Source organism: Taudactylus pleione, unplaced genomic scaffold (assembly GCF_031769625.1).
Source record: "Taudactylus pleione unplaced genomic scaffold, aTauple2 ptg000007l, whole genome shotgun sequence".
Classification (NCBI taxonomy): Eukaryota; Metazoa; Chordata; class Amphibia; order Anura; family Myobatrachidae; genus Taudactylus; species Taudactylus pleione.
Genome location: NW_028284410.1, coordinates 25,159,578 through 25,180,508, shown reverse-complemented (window position 1 = coordinate 25,180,508; position 20,931 = coordinate 25,159,578). Strand labels below are relative to the sequence as shown.

Genomic DNA, 20,931 nt, shown 5'->3' with positions numbered 1-20,931 from the left:
CTGCCACCAGATGCCAATGCGTTTCGAGAGCTGCACTCTCTTCCTCAAGGCTGTGTCACATATTCACATTTACTTGGTATACAAATTATTGAATCATTATCAGGTCTGTCGTGTAAGACACACCATTTATTTATTTTATTTTATTATATTTTTTTGGGAATAAATTTGTTTGTCACGATGTGTACATATTTTTATGTTTTTCATGTTCACGGAGATACCATCTATTGACATCTATTTACAAGATCTACATACCTGACTATATTTGGGAAGTATTATATATTATATATATCATCATAGAACCGTGCGCACATATAGTCGTCACAACTTTTGTTAAACTGCGTTTATTGTCTGATCATCATGGATGATTACCGCTACCGTGTGATAACTGCATATGCAGGAGTTGCATGGTTGGTGGATAGTGAGAGAGCTGAGAGGAGGAGATGGGTTCACTCGTGCTGGACCAAGGAGTGGTTGCTGCAGAGGGTTTATCTGTCGCACGTGCCACTGCTTGCTGAAATCCGTGAGAATAAACCGGGTGATTCCCGTAATTTTATGCGCATGGATGACGTCACCTTTAGTGAATTGTTGTGTTTGGTGACACCCCTCATCCAGCGCCAGGATACCAAGTTTCGCAGAGCCATACCTGCAGAGGAGAGGCTGGTTGCTACCCTGAGGTTCTTGGCAACTGGCAGATCATATGAGGATTTGAAGTTTGGCAGTCTTATTTCTGCCCAAGCTTTAGGACACATAATTCCGGAGACGTGCCGGGCGATCTTCACTGTCCTGAAGCCTCAATATTTCAAGGTAGTTACTCATTAGAAATATACTATAAATGTTAGATATTGCTGTACACCTCTGTATATTCCTTTATTGTAATTACGTGTTCATATGATTTACACTGATGTAGCCCACTTTACCTGTATAATCTGCAAATTTTTATTGTGTAATATGCTTGCAGTATGTGCCCCCCTTGTAATTCCCTTTTCTGTAATATTGCTGGGTATATCATTTATGCTGCTGCAAGTCCCTTATGTCAAATCTGCAAGTTTTGTGCATTCTGCTAAAGGACATTCTGATTATGTAGAGTCCTAATCCCCATATCTGGATGACCCCCTTTAAGTCTGCCATAATGTATTAAGCTGCTGCATAAATGTATATGTAATTTTTTTTGTTACTTTTCTAGTTCCCATCTTCCATTGAAGAATGGCAGGCTGTTGCAGAGGAATTTGCCAAGAGGTGGAATTTTCCAAATTGTGGATTGGCTATCGACGGCAAACATGTCTGGATTATACCACCAGCCCACTCTGTTTTTTTATTTTTTAATTATAAAGGTTTTTTCAGCGTCGTAATGATGGCAGTGGTAAATGCCAATTACGAGTTCCTGTATGTCGATGTAGGGAAAAACGGGCGTTCCTCATTCAAAGACACTGACTTTTATGAAAGATTCATATCTGGCCAGCTGCACTAACCCCCCGTCTCTCAGTGCAAGCATAATTTAAATTTTGTTTTTGTGGCTGATGAGGTCTTTGCCCTTCATGAAAATTTGATGAAGCCCTTTCCTCAAAAAGGGCTGTGTAGAGAAAAACGCATTTTTAATTATAGACTTTCCCGGGCTAGACGAACTGTCGAAAATGCGTTTGGAAAATTGAGCCATCGCTTCAGAATTTTCACCACTGCAATAAATTTACAAGTACCGAAAATAGAATGGATTGTGCTGGCATCATGTGCCCTTCATAATATGTAAAAAAGCAACGCAACAAAGTGTACAAACCTCCCTGAGTGACTGTGACATAACAGAGGAGAGTCGCATGTGGACATCTCTTAACCGCACACGGGTCCCAACACCACACTCTGGAAGAGCCAAGGACGTGAGGAACCAATACATGGCCTACTTCAATGGCGAGGGAGCGATACCTTGGCAGGGAAATAGCATTTTCTAATGCCCTTTTTCCTTATTAGTTTTTGCATCCTATTAATAAAAATCAGGTGATTGCACGAAATGACCCTGTTTTTTTTTTTTTTCTTCAAAAATAGGTTAATAATATATATCTGCTCCTAAACATGAAACTACTGGAAGAACTATTCCAATACACTGATATATAGATCAAGGTAATTAAACAGGTTTCATAAGTGCAGTTTGCCAGATCCAGTGTTCAAATAGGAATAGCTATGATTCACCAAACTGAAAGGGCGGACAGATGATTTCCCTTCAGTGTCGGTAAGTATCCCAAAGATCCCCTCTTCCTACCCTTCCCCTCCCTTTTAGATTCCTTACCCTAACTTCCATTCCTAGGGCCTGATTCAGACTTGGGAATAGAGAGAGATATCTCTCTCAACTGATCATCTTGGTGAAACCATGCTGCACTGCAGGTGGGGCAGATTTAAAATGTGCAGAGAGATTTAGATTTGGGATAAGTGTTTCCAAACTGACATCTAAATTGTAGAGTAATAATAAAGCTGTGCAGTATTTGTGGGCTACATGCAAAATCAGCCAGTATTTACCACACATATCAAAAAATGTATGTATTTACACCCCTTGCATTGCAATATGGTTTGTTCAGGTTCACAGTTGAGAGAGATATCTTACTCTATTCCCAACTCTGAATCAGGCCCCTAGTACCAAACCTAAACTGCCTACAGGCGGCCCTAAAACAAAACAATTCTCTACCCTAAAGTGGTTAATTAAACCTTTGTCCCCCAGGTGGGCCCAAAACCCAATCCTCAAGCAAGCATACCAACGAGTTGTCATACATTCACTGTAGGGCTAATAAACTCACTAATGTTTATTATCATGTTACCATATAACAACCTTCTTAAATACAATGTAACTTAACTTCTAAAAATAAAGACACAGACAACAGTGTTGGATTTAAATATTTTGTCAAATTTATTTTTGACAAGTCATTAAATTTTAGACTATAAGTTAATACTAATAATGGTGACAGCACAAAAAGGACGCACAGGACAATAACAACCAAACAGCTGAAACAAACACACACAAGCCAAGCATTGGTGATCAACTCTCCTTTACCTTCAACCACCGGTCCAGGTGGTATAGCCATTTCCTGTCCAGGACAATTGGCTATCGCCTTACTCCACTTTAATGAGAGCACACCCACTAAGCCTAACTATTAACATAAAGTAACACCAAGTGTTGTTCTTTTCCACCCAACCAAACAGCTCAAACAAAGACACACACAAGCCAAGCATTGGTGATCAACTCTCTTTTACCTTCAACCACCGGTCCAGGTGGTAGAGCCATTTCCCATCCAGGACAATTGGCTGTCGCCTTACTCCACTTTAGTGAGAGCACACCCACTAAGCCTAATTATTAACATAAAGTAACTCCAAGTGTTGTTCTTTTCCGCAACCACCAAACCAACCATCATACATTCAACAAACAAAAAACAAAAAGAGGGAGGGAGCGTGGGAAAAACTGGAACAAAGAGGCAGATTTACATACATCATTCCATTAAATACTCTTAGACCACTCCCCATGAGACATTCATTGGCTGCATAAGACCAGCTAAACTTAAAGGGGCAAATATCCAACATGTTATTAAACTGGCAACACTCAAAACACTTGTGGTTTAATGTCCCTCATGTTTACATGTCATCCTTCGGGCTTACTAAACTCACTAACGTTTATTATCATGTTACCATATAACAACCTTCTTAAATACAATGTAACTTAACTTCTAAAGATAAAGACACAGACAACAGTGTTGGCGTTTAAATATTTTGTCAAATTTATTTTTGACAAGTCATTAAATTTTAGACTATAAGTTAATACTAATAATGGTGATGGCACAAAGAACGCACAGGACAATAACAACCAAACAGCTCAAACAAACACACACACAAGCCAAGCATTGGTGATCAACTCTCCTTTACCTTCAACCACCGGTCCAGGTGGTAGAGCCATTTTCTGTCCAGGACAATTGTCTGTCGCCTTACTCCACTTTAATGAGAGCGCACCCACTAAGCCTAACTATTAACATAAAGTAACTCCAAGTGTTGTTCTTTTCCGCCAAGCAAGGCCTAAACCGATGCGACACCACCATAACTCAACCCTGTAACAAGAAACACCTAAACCAGCAGAAAAATGAGCCAATCCTACAGGACTAAAATGCACGCCATCTCCACAAAACAAATGTGCATCGTGGAATTGAATAAAAACCTGCTCCACTACACCACCACCATTCTCCAACATGTACCACACCACTGCAGCATTTACCTTCCTCCTAGCAACATCCAACCGGGCACCAGAACCAGCACACCACCAAACACTCCTGTGGACAATGAAAGACCACAACACTGGCAGGAAGGCAGAGCTTCTGCTATCAAATGGATCTAATGACAATAGAGCGCCAATCCAATGTAGTTCGCTGACCTAAATTATTCCCAATATGGGTAGAGAAAGAGTTGTCTGCAATCGATGCACAGAATTAAAATATAACTGTTATTATTCTTTAAAATATGTATATCATGATATAGTCCATGAAATATTAAAAGAAAGAAATTAAAGTGTTATATAGGTAAGAAGAAGTGTAATTAAAATAGAGTCTCGGTACCAATACCGGTGTGTTTTTAATATTTTCTGACATATATGGTAGTATCCTAGATACCTATATATTATTTATTTAACCTGTTGCAATAAAAATTATGTAAACCAAATGCCACTCTGTCAGTATTATTTCAAACATTAATTATAGCACTGCGTTAAATGGAGTACATATATATCCACATATCACCACATAAGTAGATATGTTCATTCACACACAGATGCAGCACCTATATTACGGAAAGAAAAAATACAAACCAAGCAGTTGAACCACAGACACACCACAACAACAAGGCATGGAAACGTAACAAAGAGGGGGGAAGGGGGACCACGTAGCTAACCAGACTTAAGGCATAAAACATATTAAATCCCCAGAGTAAACTAACCATCACGCCATATCATATAATTCAGAAGCCAATAGGGCCCCCGGGGGAAAATAAAAAATTCCTCATAGACTCCCGCAGTAAGTCGGCGAGTGGTTAGGCTACCACTGAGCTACAATGGAGCAAAATAGCTAAACCCGGACGAATATAACGTCGGAACGCAGCAGGACGCCAAAGACCAAGGGATTGGATATCCCCGTCGTATAAGTCAGCAGAAGCCGCAGATGTAGCAGCTCCTATTCTAAATGAGTGAGTACTGAACTTGCCCGGCTTGGGCTCTGGAAAAACCAAACAACGCAGCAAAAACATGACAAAACTGGGAATTCGTAACCAGGGATACATCCTTGTGCATCAACCATGCCCCATCCCATCGTCATGCATCTGCTCAAAGGCACACGCCAGCGCCACCGGACATACTGCAGGAATGGGGTATGGTTGAAGTGAAGCCAGCACCTTCTACCAGCCTGGTCCGCACTGGAGCGCTGTATAAGGCCTAGCATTGCTTACAGGAATATAAATTACGTCCCCAATAGTGAGTGGTGGGTCAGCCCTTTTAAAGGGGGCAACTAATTTGCAGACCCATGAAGTGTCATGGGAAAAACCTAATTGAAACAGCAAGCATTCAAAGCTGGAAAATAAAAACAAACTGAAGGGGCCGCAGCCAGCAAGTAAAGCAACATGGACATAACAATGAAACGCCTGCAGTAAATCACTTTAGGGGTCGACCTGGACCAACCCCTGCCTGCATGAAATTATGAAGGACCTGAAGGGGCTGGCCCATCCTACAATGCAGAGAAAAATAGACACGCCTGCTAAAATATGCTGTAACACAGCGAGCGAGCGCCCTGGCGAATACAGTTCCCAAATAAAAGACTGCACGACTCTCTGCAAGCTCCTATGTGCCTGAGCCACTGAAACCAGAAAAACGCTCCCATTCCAGCCAACCCACCTGCTAACAGCACAAAGTCTTGGGGGCAATGACCCACAAAGCTAATTCCTAAATGCCGGCCTGGTGAACTGCCAAAATAAGGAGGACACGGGTCACCGGCCAAAGCAGTCTGAGGGGCTAATTTCTCAAACGGCAACAGTGCTTCCGCAATCACAATCTGTGTAACAGGCACAAGCCTGGCAACAAAATGGACATTAAGCAGCAGGCAACACAGTACAATTCATCCTAGCAAAGAACAACTGGAAAAAAGGACGAACTCTGAGGTCAAGTGCATGCAATGCGCCCAGGGTGTCGCAACAAAATCATACTTGCATTACCCAACCGGTCCTCCCAGAGTTCTAAAGCAACCACAATGGGGGACAGCTCAAGCAACAGCATGTTCTTACTGAAGCCCTACGCAACCCTCATCAACGGCCAAAGTGAATCGCACCACGAACCGTTGAGGTAAGCTCAAAAAGCCAATCTCGACAGCAGCGTCAGTAAAAATTGGAGCTGAGTGTTACTGCAGGAGTACTCAGCCATCTCCCTGTGGGGATATAGCTGAAGCCAGCGCCACATATGAACGAGGCGTATAGGGGGTGCTGTTTTAAGGAGATCCGCCATCGACAGCTGGGCAGCTGGAGGCGGTACAAGATTCAACACGGAAACATTTTTAGGGTGACGACCCAAAGTTCTTGAGGGCGGGTTAAAGGGTAGCACGCCGCAAATATAGTGAAAAACCCGAGCGAGGGTGGTTCCAGTGGAGCATGGGATGGACAGAGGGTGCCATACAGAGTTTCGGAATTCATGGGGTGCTACATAGTATGACGGTCGCCTGTTAGTTTTATCTCGGTTAGTTTGCACTATAGCCTAAAGTTACGGCTATTTATTAATTGTTATTTATTATTTATTTATTATGAGACCTCCATTAATAATAATGGTGGTAGACAGAACATGAATAGTAGTATCTGTACCCACATTAATATAGGTGCAATGTAAATTTGCGAAGTAGGAGCATAGCTGAGAATGGAGCTTCCCATAGATGTTCCCACTCCAGCGAAAGCTGCTTGGGGCAGTAATTGCAGTAATAAGCTGTGCACCCTGTGGAATTTCACTGTAGCACATGTATTCTGTCAATGTAAGTTAAATGCTCAGAATAAACAATACCATCTCCTCTATCGACTGATATCAATGATTCAATGGAGATCACGGTTAGATCCTAGGTACTATACTTACAGTAAATAAGGCAGTGTCAAAGTGGCTAACCCTTTAATGTTAGATAGTGCATCACTAAAGCATTCTATTCCCCCCAATGTGACTTCAATGCCCAACATAAAAAGTGCCACTGTTTGCTGCTCTTCTCTTTACTCCAGTATTCCCCCACAGGTTGGCCATACCCAACTATCACAGTCCAGTACAGGGAGTGGGGTGGGGGGGTCCTGCCTGCACCTCCCGCTTGGGCAATCCTAACAGCCCTTGTTCGTAAAGGGACAGGGCTCAGTGGCAAACGCAGAATTTCTACAGAGGGGATTCCAAATGCTTGAATTCAACATTTACTACCATGAAGAAGCCATAATCAGCACTTAAACCAGCTATAATATACATCATACGAATGTAATGAATGAAATAATTGTAGCATATAAAGGATCAGCAAACACAGTAAGTAAATATATGCAGAAGTAGAGCCATCCTGAGTGAGCTGAATCTTTTTATTTGATATGTGGGCCCCATTACAGATCATTTGAGCAAGTTGGGGAATCTGGGGGAAGGCAGAAAAAGAAACCTTGTTCTGCCCTGGACATAGATGTACAGATTGGACTCCTTATGTACTGGATGGTGTATTATTCAGTATTAATAATTGATCCTATATATGCACCCCACACAGTGCATGTTTTCCAGATCTCCTAGACGGTGCACAACTATATTCATTACTGGCTTCCCAATTTTATACTACTGTCTGACACATTTTAAAAGACTAACAGGAACTGTTATCTCATTTGTGACACTGAGGGGATCCTAAAAAACATCCAACTTTAGTATTATAGGCTATTTCTAGTGTGGTCATCGTGGTGTGGGCTTGGGGGGGGCAACCATAAACCCCTCCTGCCTATGGGGCTGGTCACTGCAGCCACAAAGATGACATTGACCAGGGGTATTAAGGACTGCCCGAGGGAATAGAATTATTATTGGGGTAACCACCCCTGCAGCCCCTTATAACATAGGGCACTATGGAGTCAGGGATCAGGGTCAGGGGAGGCTGAACACCCGTAGGGTGCATTCGCAGCCCCTCAAACACAAAATGGCAGCCACGACTAGCAGCATAGCCACGTCCACTGCCTGCCTCAACATAACCATTAGTATAGTCATCGGCCATAGCCGCTGCCGTGGACTCGTTGCAGTCCGCATGCACAGTCTGAGGTCTAAAAGGAGCCTAGCGGCGGCCGGTACGATGTGGGGCGGTGGCTACTGCTGGCCGCCCCCGACATGGCAGCATTCAAAGCAGAGCCTGCTGCCAAAGGAGGGGGGGAACATGAACAGGAAGGGGCATGCTCAGCAGCAAGATTATGAGGTCTATGTACTAAGCAGTGATAAGAGACAGAGTGAAAAGTGATAAGTCTGTGGTAAGGTGCCAGCCAATCAGCTCCCAACTGTCATTTTTCAAACACAGCCTGTGAGACATGCACTGCTTTGCTGCAAAGTCTTCGCCTATAGAGGCTTAGGTCTGGCCCTGCCCTTCGAGGTCCGTCCACATCCTGGGTGCCCTCCCTGTAAGTAAAAGAAACAGAGAAACAAGAGATTAATCTTTCAGGCATTGCTGGAGCATGTAAGGAGTCAGGGCCTGCAAAGGAAAAAGCTGACTATTTCCAACACATGACATCTTTACATACACATAGAAAATACTTACATTAGGAAGGACATGTCCTATGGCATATCGCCCCGCAGCACTCACTCCTTTGCTGCGAAGTCTTCACCTACAGAGGCTTGGGGCTGGCCCTGGTCCCTTGGGGTCCGTCCCATCCTGGGTGTCCTCCCTGTAAGTAAAAGAAACTGAGGAACAAGAGATTACCCTTTCAGGTATTGCTGGTCCATGTATGGAGTCAGGGCCCTCCAAAGGAAAACTGTGATTATCTCCAACAAATGACATCTTTACATGCACTTAGAAATTACTTACATTAGGAAGGACATGTCCTTTGGCACATCACCCTGCTGAATGCACGCCTTTGCTGCAAAGTCTTTGGCCTATAGAGGCTTGGGGCTGGCCCTGGTCCCTTGGGGTCTGTCCACATCCTGGGTGTCCTCCCTGTAAGTAAAAGAAACATACGAACAAGAGATTACCCTTTCAGGCATTGCTGGAGCATGTATGGAGTCAGGGCCTGCAAAGGAAAAAGATGACTATTTCCAAAACATGACATCTAAAAATGCACTTAGAAAATACTTACATTAGCCAGGACATGTCCTTTGGCACATCGCAACACTGCAGGCACTCCTCTGCTGTGAAGTCTTCGGCTAAAAGAGGCTTGGATCTGGCCTGGTCCCTTGGGGTCCATCCACACCCTGGGTGTCCTCCCTGTAAATAAAAGAAACAAAGGAACAAGAGATTACCCTTTCAGGCATTGCTGGAGAATGTATGGAGTCAGGGCCCTGCAAAGGAAAAATGTGACTATTTCCAACACATGACATCTTTACATGCACCTAGATAATACTTACATTAGGAAGGACATGTCCTTTGGCACATCGCCCCACTGCATGCACTCCTTTGCTACGAAGTCTTCAGCCTACAGAGGCTTGGGGCTGGCCCTTGTCCCTTGGGGTCCGTCCACGTCCTGGGTGTCCTCCCTGTAAGTAAAAGAAACAGAGGAATAAGAGATTACCCTTTCAGGCATTGCTCGAGCATGTATTGAGACAGGGCCCTGCAAAGGAAAAAGGTGACTATTTCCAACACATGATATCTTTACATGCACTTAGAAAATACTTACATTAGGAAGGACATGTCCTTTGGCACATCGACCCATTGTATGTACTTCTTTGCTGCGAAGTCTTCGGCCTACAGAGGCTTGGGGCTGGCCCTGGTCCCTTGAGGTTCATCCACATCCTGGGTGTCCTGGAACAAGAGATTACCTTTTCAGGCATTGCTGGAGCATGTATGGAGTCAGGGCCTTGCAAAGTAAAAAGGTAGCTATTTCCAACACATGACATCTTTAGATGCACTTAGATAATACTTACATTAGGAAGGACATGTCATTTGGCGCATCGCCCCGTTGTATGTACTTCTTTGCTGCGAAGTCTTCGGCCTAAAGAGGCTTGGAGCTGGCCCAGATTCCTTGGGGTTCGTCCACGTCCTGGGTGTCCTCCCTGTAAGTAAAAGACACAGAGGAACAAGAGATTACACTTTCAGCCATTGATGGAGCATGTGTGGAGTCAGGGCCCTGCAAAGGAAAAAGGTGAATATTTCCAACACATGACATCTTTACATGCACTTAGAAAATACTTACATTAGGAAGGACATGTCCTTTGGCACATCGCCCCGCTGCATGCACTCCTTTGCTGCAAAGTCTTCTGCCTACAGAGGATTGGAGCTGGCCCTGGTCCCTTGGGGTCTGTCCACGTCCTGGGTGTCCTCCCTGTAAGTAAAAGAAACAGAGGAATAAGAGATTACCCTTTCAGGCATTGCTGGAGCATGTATGGAGTCAGGCCCTACAATGCGAAAAGGTGACTATTTCCAACACATCACATCTTTACATGCACTTAGAAAATACTTACATTAGGAAGGACATGTCGTATGGCACATCGCCTCGCTGCATGCACTCCTTTGCTGCAAAGTCTTCGGCCTACAGAGGCTTGGGGCTGGTTCTGGTCCCTTGGAGTCCGTCCACGTCTTGCGTGTCCTCCCTGTAAGTAAAAGAAACAGAGGAACAAGAGATTACCCTTTCAGGCATTGCTGGAGCATGTATGGAGTCAGGGCCTTGCAAAGTAAAAAGGTGACTATTTCCAACATATGACATCTTTACATGCACTTAGAAAATACTTACATTAAGAAGGACATGATCTTTGGGACATCGCCCCGCTGCATGCACTCCTTTGCTGCAAAGTCTACGGCCTACAGAGGCTTGGGGCTGGCCCTGGTCCCTTGGGTTCCCCCCACGTCCTGGATGTCCTTCCTGTAAGTAAAAGTTACAGAGGAACAAGAGATTACCATTTTAGGCATTGCTGGAGCATGTATGGAGTCAGGGCCCTCCAAAGGTAAAAGGTGAATACTTCTAACACATGACATCTTTACATGTACTTAGAAAATACTTACATTAGGAAGGACATGTCCTTTGGCACATCGCCCCGTTGCATGCACTCCTTTCCTGCGAAGTCTTCGTCTTACAGAGGCTTGGAGCTGGCCCTGGTCCCTTGGCGTCCGTCCATGTCCTTGGTGTCCTCCCTGTAAGTAAAAGAAACAGAGGAGCAAGAGATTACCCTTTCAGGCATTGCTGGAGCATGTATGGAGTCAGGGCCCTGCAAATGAAAAAGGTGACTATTTCCAACACTTGACATCTTTACATGCACTTAGAAAATACTTACATTAAGAAAGACATGTCCTTTGGCACATTGCCCCGTTGCATGTACTCCTTTGCTGCGAAGTCTTCGGCCTAAAGAGGCTTGGAGCTGGCCCTGGTCCCTTGGGGTCCGTCCACGTCCTGGGTGTCCTCCCTGTAAGTAAAAGAAACAGAGGAACAAGAGATTACACTTTCAGCCATTGATGGAGCATGTGTGGAGTCAGGGCCCTGCAAAGGAAAAAGGTGAATATTTCCAACACATGACATCTTTACATGCACTTAGAAAATACTTACATTAGGAAGGACATGTCCTTTGGCACATCGCCCCGCTGCATGCACTCCTTTGCTGCAAATTCTTCGGCTTACAGAGGCTTGGGCCTGGCCCTGGTCCCTTGGGGTATGTCCATGTCCTGGGTGTCCTCCCTGTAAGGTAAAGAAACAGAGGAACAAGAGATTACCCTTTCAGGCATTGCTGGAGCATGTACATTATGGAGTCAGGGCCTTGCAAAGGAAAAAGGTGAATATTTCCAACACATGACATCTTTACATGTACTTTGAAAATACTTACATTAGGAAGGACATCGCCCCACTGCATGCACTCCTTTGCTGCAAAGTCTTCAGCCTACAGAGGCTTGGAGCTGGCCCTGGTCCCTTGGGGTCCATCCACGTCCTGGGTATCCTCCCTGTAAGTAAAAGAACAGAGGAAAAAGATATTACTCTTTCAGGCATTGCTGCAGCATGTATGGAATCAGAGCCCTGCAAAGGAAAAAGGTGACTATTTCTAACACATGACATTTTACATGCACTTAGAAAATACTTACATTAGGAAGAACATGTCCTTTGGCACATCGCCCCGCTGCATGCACTCCTTTGCTGCAAAGTCTTCAGCCTACAGAGGCTTGGGGCTGGTCAATTTCAATTCTCTTGCTGTGAAACACCAAATTCAGAACGTAAATAGGTTAAAACATTGGCCCTCATTCAGAGCCGTTCGTTAGCAGCAGTACGCTCGTTGCGTTCTGATGTTGTGAAACCGCGCATGCGCCGGTGTAACACTGCGCATGTGCGTACGGCAGATTGCAAGCTTTTTTTGACTCGTTCGTCAAATTGCGAACAGGAAGTGACATGTGAAATGTGATTGACAGAACAGGCCGTTTTTGGGCGTTGATGGGGTGGAGATGGGAAAACGCAAGCGTGGCGAGGCGTTTTTGGGGCGTACATAAATTAGCTCATGCGAACGTCAAATGTGTTCGTACCAAGTCATACGTCACTGGCTGATCCTCTTTCCGTTCAAACTGCTCGCACAGCTTGGGGTGTGGATTACTCGACCACAATGTCGATGGGCTTGTCCTCCGGTCCGGGCCTCCTCGATGTTTTATCGATTTATCACGGCTTGTCAGAAAAACAATCAACTTTGAATTGAAAACCAGCTTGTAATGTGTTTTGAAAAGAGTTTTTTTGGTTAGCACAAAACCGTACGCAGGTGAAAATCTCAGCTGCTAATTTCAGGATTACACAATCAATTAGCGTACATTTTTAGGAATGTTCTTTACAATTTTTGGGGGGTTTTGTGATATTGTAACAATATTGTCATCATGTTTGTGTGTATTTTACCATTTTGCTTTGGCCTGGAGAATTTGCATCCTTTTTTTAATTTCAAAGTGTTCCTTAAAGAAACCTTTTTTTTTTTTAACCCTTTGGTTTTTTTTGGTTTTTTTCGTTTTTGGCTTGTGGGCCAGGACTAACTCTAAACCATTTTTCAAATAATGTCACAATACAATTGAGAACATTTGTAAATTTTTTTATTTCATCAACACATTTTTTAATATTTCATGTGCATTAGGCAATTAAAGTTTTTGGTCATTGTTAGCCAATAATAACTGAAAGAATTATCCCAAAAATATTGCCAGTTTTGGCAAAGTTAAAAAAACACATTAAAAACAATTCACAAGAAAGGAGAGGGAAGTTTTGGCCCTAAAGGAATATGGGGCAAGCACAGAAGGAGTGTGGGAAAAGTAGCCAGTGCTGTCATCGCTTTTTTCCCCGTTTGGCTGGGGTAGGGTGGGCGCCAGACCGGGTCCGGGATATCCTCTGGCTGGCCTGTCCAGAGGCAGATGTTGTGGCCTCTGGACTAGGCACAGGGCTAGGCACATTTGGAGGAACGGCTGTTGTTGTGCCAGAGGTGGAGGATCCTGATGTTCCGGCAGGAAGGGAGGTCGGCTCCACCATGTGCTTGCGAACGAGCTGCTCCAGGGCATTGGCTATTCTGATGTTGGCCCTGGTATTTTCAGCCAGGGCTTGACCAATGGTCACGTTGGCTGCAGCATTTTGTTCCAGGGCCTCAGCCACCAGTAGCAGACTGGCGTCCATCCTCTGCAGAATCTCCGTATGGTAATCCGATTTAAAATTGAGTTCTGTGAGGAGTGCCACTACCTGCGAGGGGGATTGCCCTGGAATGGCTTCTGCAGGGTCCTCAGCCGGATGTACTAGTTCCTCCCCTGCAGAGCCAGCAGAAATTCTGCGGCCAAGGCTCCCCTCTGGAGCAGACTCATCCGCCTGTGTCTCTGTGAGAAAAAAGAGAAAAGAGTCACATTAGAATCTACATATTGTCTCAAAAACATTTCAGAGTTGGTTACATCACAACATTTACCTGGGACAACATGAGGAGCCGCAAAGTCTGGCATGTCCGTATCCATGTTGGACACGCCAAACACCTCCACAGCCTGCACACACCCCTGTGCCAGCTCTTCCAAATCAGTCAGCTCCAATGACACAGGGGTGGGACCCCCACCTGTTCCCCTTGCATGCCTAGCCCTGTCAGCCAGTTTTTGCTTCAGCCGATATTTGAAGTCTTGCCATCTGTGGGTGAAAAAGTTGGTATCATTCCTGCATTATTTGGCCCTTTATCCACTTTTTCTTTAAATCTTTTTTTTACTTACCGGCGTTTGACATCCCGGGCTAGACGGACAAAATCACCCACCCTATTGACAGCACTGGCAATCTCCTCCCACATTCCCCACTTCTGGCTTACACCCATATTCCTGTCTGCCTTTGGCAGGATGTCCACACACTTCTGAATCAAAACCTCCATCTCCTTTCTTGTGAATTGTGGCTGCCTTTTCTTTTTGGCAGCTTTGGCCGGAATACTGGGCCCAGCAGCCTCTTCCATGTCATCCTCAACACCTATTTACATTAAATTAATTAAAATTTAGATGTCAAACTTTCACTATATTGTGGTTCTAAATAATCCTTGAATAGAAAAGAGAGAAATACTTACCGGCCGCCTTTTGGCCATTGTTTGGCTGGTCTGTAGCCATTTTGCTTGTAAAAACTTGAACTACACCAGACCGTTTGTGTTTTTCCGTGACGTATTTTATACATGCGTCCTTATTATTCGACTGCATCATTGATTGTGCGTTCCTATGATCCGTCCTTAATTTGAGCGGGAAACTAAACACTATTTATGGCTTTTTGCGACTCGAGTCGAGGTTTTAGTGTTTGGAGGCGGTTTTGTGGAGTTGTTTCGAGGCGCTTTATTTTTCAAATTTTCCGTTCGCATTTTTTTGTGTGGTTATTTTTTTGGTGGTTTATTTTTGGAGTAAGTTTATTCCCGTCATCCTTGTTTAAATTATGGATCTACAAATTAGATGTTTTTTTTCTAAAAATATTATGTATGTTTTTTTGTAGTTTTTTTTTGGCTGGGCCCCAACAAAGTTTTTGGACTGTGACTTATTTATCGTGTATTGGTAAGTTTTGATTATAACTGGATTTTAAAATGTTCATGTATTGTTCTTTGCATATTTTGGACTCAGTAAGGTTTTTTGAGATCTTAAAAACGCAAACTATTTAGCGCACTATTGTTTCCTTCTTCCCCCTTGTAAAAATGTGAACTATTTAGCGCACTATTGTTTCCTTCTTCCCCCTTGTAAAAATGCAAATTATTTAGCGCACTATTGTTTCCTTCTTCCCCCTTGTAAAAATGCGAACTATTTAGCGCACTATTGTTTCCTTCTTCCCCCTTGTAAAAATGCAAACTATTTAGCGCACTATTGTTTCCTTCTTCCCCCTTGTAAAAATGCAAACTATTTAGCGCACTATTGTTTCCTTCTTCCCCCTTGTAAAAATGCAAACTATTTAGCGTTCTAATTTTTGGGGGGTATTTTTGTTTGCAAATTTTGTTAGTCCTCTCAATGTAGGTTTACAATTTTTTCGAAATGTGTGCTCCCCTCTATATTTTTGCCCATTTTCTAAATTCTGAAGATTACAAAATGACCACCCAAACTTCAAAACTAATTTTTTTTTGTTGAAATGTAGGTTGTTGCAATCATGACAATACCCCGGCATGTAAGCATCTTTGGATTTTAACGGAAAGATATGTATTTTTTTTATAATTTTAATTTCAACATACATTAACTACATTACTTACCATTTCAGGTTGATGTTGGTCGTATTATTTTGGCCATGCTGCCGGAAGCCGACCAACCTCAATCTCGTCCCAGGCGTAGGCATCATAGGCGTGCAAGGCCCCAGATATATAGAACACGTGTCACCCTTTTTGGAATGCCCGATGATGAGGTTTTAAGACGATACCGTCTTCCTCCACAAATCATCATAGACACTCTCTCATTAATAGAGAGTGATCTTGAGCGGCAAATTGACAGTCCTACAGCAATACCACCACTTACGCAATTAATGTCGGTGTTACATTTCTGTGCCTCAGGATCCTTTCAAACCATGGTGGGAATAGTTGCTGGAATCTCCCAATCCTCCTTTTCAAGGATCCTGAGGGCAGTGATGGAGGCCCTTTTCAAGCACCTCCATCATTTTATTAAAATGCCTTCCCTATGGCTGCCCTTAGTGTGGCGAAGGCCAATTTTTACCAAATAGCTGGCTTCCCACACATCATAGGGGTTGTGGATGGTACTCACATACCACTTCAGCCTCCAGCACGGCTGGAGGCAATTTTTAGGAACCGAAAACACTATCACTCACTGAATGTAATGGTGGTATGTGATGCCTCCCTCCAGATCCTGTCCCTGAATGCAAAATTACCCGGGAGTGCACATGACTCATTCGTCATCCGGCAATCAGGGATTTGGCATAAATTAAACAACCTACAAGCTGGTGATGCGTGGCTTCTGGGTAAGTGGAGACCTTTATTAGATACCAATGCAAAGCTTGATACACAGTGATCCTGATTTTGTAACTTCTTTTTCACAGGAGACAGTGGCTACCCTTGCACGCCCTGGCTGCTCACTCCTTATTTGGCTCCCACACCAGGCCCACAAAGTGATTTTAATTCCGCACTTACAGCCACCAGGCAAGTGGTGGAGCGCTGTATCAGCCTTTTAAAAGGCTGATTCAGATGCCTCCACCGCTCTGGTGGCGAGCTCATGTATTTGCCGGATATGGTTTCAAAAATTGTGGTCCTGTGTGGAATATTTCACAACATCGCCATAAGGAGTGGTGTCCCAATGCAGCCAGAGGATGCCTTGCCTGAGGACGGCCCCCCCGAGGTTGGTTGGAGGTCAGTATGTGGGGGGGCCATACGCGATGATGTGGTGGCCAGATTTTTTAGGTAATTACTGTCCCAAATGAAGTTATTTGACACAATGTAGACATGTAATAATTTAATTATAAATTTTAACATTTTTTGTTATCTTTTTGTGTTTTATTCCATAATATTTTTCGGAAAAACGATGACTACTACCTGATCCTAAAAATTGACTTCATGTGGACACATTGGATATAACTTCTGGAACAAATTTTTCGTCGCCTCATTTGTGGAATCATGTTGGCATGCTACCTCATAAAACAGTTCTTGATTGTTGTTTTAATTTTATTTTTTGGGTGTAGGCTGTATTTTTGAGAGTGTTTTCACTGTGTGTATTGATTGTGAAAAATCACTTTGTGTTTCTTATTTGTGAATAATAATTTTTTTGTTAAGTTTAAACAAATATTTCATTTCTAAATTACAAGCAAGTGTAACCTGGTTCAAAAAAGAAAAACTTGCTTAATGGCTAATCCTGTAATGAATAAAATTGTACAGTGTTTTACCATGCTTTGTGGCTAAAAACAAACACCAAAAGGTATTATGGTGAATCAGTATGTTTTCTAATCTAGGCCTAAGCAGGTTTCATTTAATATTTACCTTACCCACCAAATAATTTTAACAACAAATGCTGGTAAATTCTACAAACCTATTGGTATTGTTAGGTGTTTAATGTGCCAGCTTACATAATTCAGCTTTCTACAATCTAAGTTACATTACTTTAAAAAACTTGCTGCAATAGTCGACTTATGTAAGGTTAAACAATCTAATATTTACCGAGAAGGAATGAGACTTTAAACCAAAAAATTTTTTTAAAATTTTTAAAACATGAAAAATTCTTTGTAAAATAAAAAAATTAGTGGCGCAGGATACCCGACATCTGATCGAGGACCACCAGCATGCCTATAACATGGCCCCTCAGCCTCTGCACACAAGCTGCTAACTCGGTCAGCCACCTCTGGTCCTCTGTGGGTTAAAAAATTGTGGTGCTTAATAAAATGAAACCTTAATTTTTGTTTCCAAACAACTTCAAAAGCAAATTCGACTTTACAAAAAGTGACAATTTTATTAAAAATGACAAATCAAAGCCAAAAATCTTTGCCAATGTAAATTTTAAAAAATGACTCATAAAAAAAAAAAAAAAATGGAGAAGTACGCCCAAAAACTACATTTGTTGGTACCGTAAACAAGAGATACAAGTATGAGTGTTTGGACATGTGTGATATGTGTAAGGGGAAAACATCATAGACATTTTTAAACAAAGATATATATAACAAACATTAGAAATACCTAAATATTGAAAAATGCACAGGCAAAGGATAACATCCCCCCCAAAAAAAACAAAAAACAAAAACATAGTTTAAAAGGGAAACATACCGTTCACAATGACGCCTGGACCTGTAGCCCCACCATCGTCCTCCTCGGAGGTAGGCCAATGCAGGTTGGATGTAGGAGGGGTTATTTCGGAAGGTGGTGAGGGGGTGGAAAAGAGAGAGGGGGGTTGAGGGGAGGGGGAATTTTGAAGGATGGGAATTATCGTAGAGGGAGGGGCGTCCGGGGCTGGCCAGGCTGGGGTGGAGGGTGAATTAGGGGAAGGTTGGGGAGAGGAGGTGTGGCTGGGAGTTGGGGAAAGGGGACGAGTCCGACGTCGTCACTGGCGATGACGGCGTAGTCTGCGCTCTGCCCCTAAATGATGGATAACAATTTAACTTTTGCTTAATTATTTTCCTTTAGAAAATCATAAAAATAAAATAAAAAAAAAACGCGAAACGGAAAACATGCACACGCAGATATGTACTAAATAAAGAAACAGGGAAAGAATGAAAACATGCACACGCAGATATGTACTAAATAAAGAAACAGGGCAAGAATGAAAACATGCACACGCAGATATGTACTAAATAAAGAAACAGGGCAAGAATGAAAACATGCACACGCAGATATGTACTAAATAAAGAAACAGGGCAAGAATGAAAACATGCACACGCAGATATGTACTAAATAAAGAAACAGGGCAAGAATGAAAACATGCACACACAGATATGTACAAAATAAAGAAACAGGGCAAGAATGAAAACATGCACACGCAGATATGTACTAAATAAAGAAACAGGGCAAGAATGAAAACATGCACACGCAGATATGTACTAAATAAAGAAACAGGGCAAGAATGAAAACATGCACACGCAGATAGGGCCGCAAAAAAATTCCCGAAAACAAAAAAAAATAGACTTACTTTCAGCTATACGCTGTCTAAAACATGCCAGCAAGCGTGGCGTGCGGCGTTGCAGATCGGACCACCTGCGCTCGAGCTGGCCGATCTGTCGCATAGGCGGAACGCTTCTCTCTATTGCTGATGGGGGGAGGCTGGCTGGTTATCCGCCGGTCCATAACCTCCGTAAGTACCAGAAGCTCCCGCCTGGTGAACGCAGAGGCTCTCATGATGGCAATGGTGTATTTTTTAAATATCAGTTTTAATAAAGACCAGATAATAATTTTGATTGGCTAATGTAGTTGGTAAATTAACAGGAACCATTCTATTGGTTAGTGTATGAGTCATGTGTTCTACAGGCTAAAAAATCTAATGTGAGTTATGATAAGCTTAATGCAGTCACATGCGTTAGCTAATTTAAATAAAGAAATTAAACAAGTAAAATATGCGTAACACAAAACACGGAAAACAATAGGATAATTGGATAAAACATGTATTTTGGATAAAGTAAACCATTGTTTAAACCGTACGTATTCTGCGGGAAAAAAAAAACACGGACAAGAGTAAAGTTTATTGAAAATGAAAAAAAAAAGATTTGCAAACATGTGAAGAGCAATTAAGCTAATTGATATATTGATTGGCATGATACGATTGAAGTAGGTATGCAGAATGAACGAGCAGGTACTCGAAATCTGAAAGGCCCACTTCCGGTTGGTACTTGTGCGAGCGCTCCCTGCAAGCAAAATTGGAGATGTACGGTCGCAATTTGGCTCGCTCGTTAGCTAGAGGAGGGGTAGGGAGATTATGGGGCGGAAGATTAGCTGCGTACGAAATTACGAGCGAGCGCTTGAATTTACATTTTTCTGCACGTTCGCCGAATGTGCGAACGGCCACTTGCGTCCGGGTCTGAATCAGGGCCATAATCCTAGAACATTTAACTAAATTATTATTTAAAAATATAAATACTTACAAAAATCCATTTAGCAAAACTATCATTTGTACACTTAGAACATTTTAAACACTTAACAACTATCAACTTTATATTTTAACCAACTATAACATTATGAACATCAAACCTTCAACTAAAACTCCAACCAGAAACAGAAACGATGGTAGCAGATGATTTAAGATGCTATCCTGCAAAGCAAAAGATATCAAAACCTTAACACAATTTAAATTACACACATATTAAATATTAAAAAAATAAAAAATACATATATTATATACAAGTATTTATGTGCATATACAGACTACAAAAATATACTTACATGTGAAGAAGTGGGCTATCAGATCTTGTCTCGTGCTGGCACCAAGGTCTTCTAATCTGCTATAACAGGATACACGTCTGTATCCAGAGAAATCTCTGGGTCTATCTGCTCCTCCAAATTATTTGCAATACAAATATTGTGTAGGATTACACACGCAATAACTATACTGCAAACTTTGGAAGGAGTATATAGGAGCACTCCACCAGTTCGGTCTAAACACCGAAATCTGGTTTTAAGCAGACCAAAGGTACGTTCTATAACTCCTCTGGTCCGGATGTGAGCTCTTTGAAACCTGTGTTCTGCTGGAAATTCGGGATTCGACAAAGGTGTCAGCAACCAGGGTCGACTCCCATAACCTGAGTCTCCTAAAAATAAAGGAAAAATATATTTTGAAAAATTTCTTTTAAAATAAACCCATTACTTGAGATCCTTTATCACATCAATAAAAAACTCACCAATTATCCAACCATGTGGCATAACATCGT

General features: G+C 42.6%; 1 long non-coding RNA gene across 1 annotated transcript; it reads right to left on the bottom strand.

Annotated features, from left to right (window-relative positions):
* Nucleotides 1-7,603: 7,603 nt before the first annotated feature.
* On the bottom strand, nt 7,604-10,708 carry LOC148542994 (uncharacterized). Its single transcript, XR_015874182.1, has 9 exons — nt 10,637-10,708; nt 10,369-10,497; nt 10,100-10,228; nt 9,853-9,977; nt 9,584-9,712; nt 9,316-9,443; nt 9,048-9,176; nt 8,781-8,907; nt 7,604-8,641 (listed from the first exon to the last, which is right to left on the bottom strand). It is a non-coding gene; the product is annotated as an uncharacterized LOC148542994 (long non-coding RNA).
* Nucleotides 10,709-20,931: the final 10,223 nt, after the last annotated feature.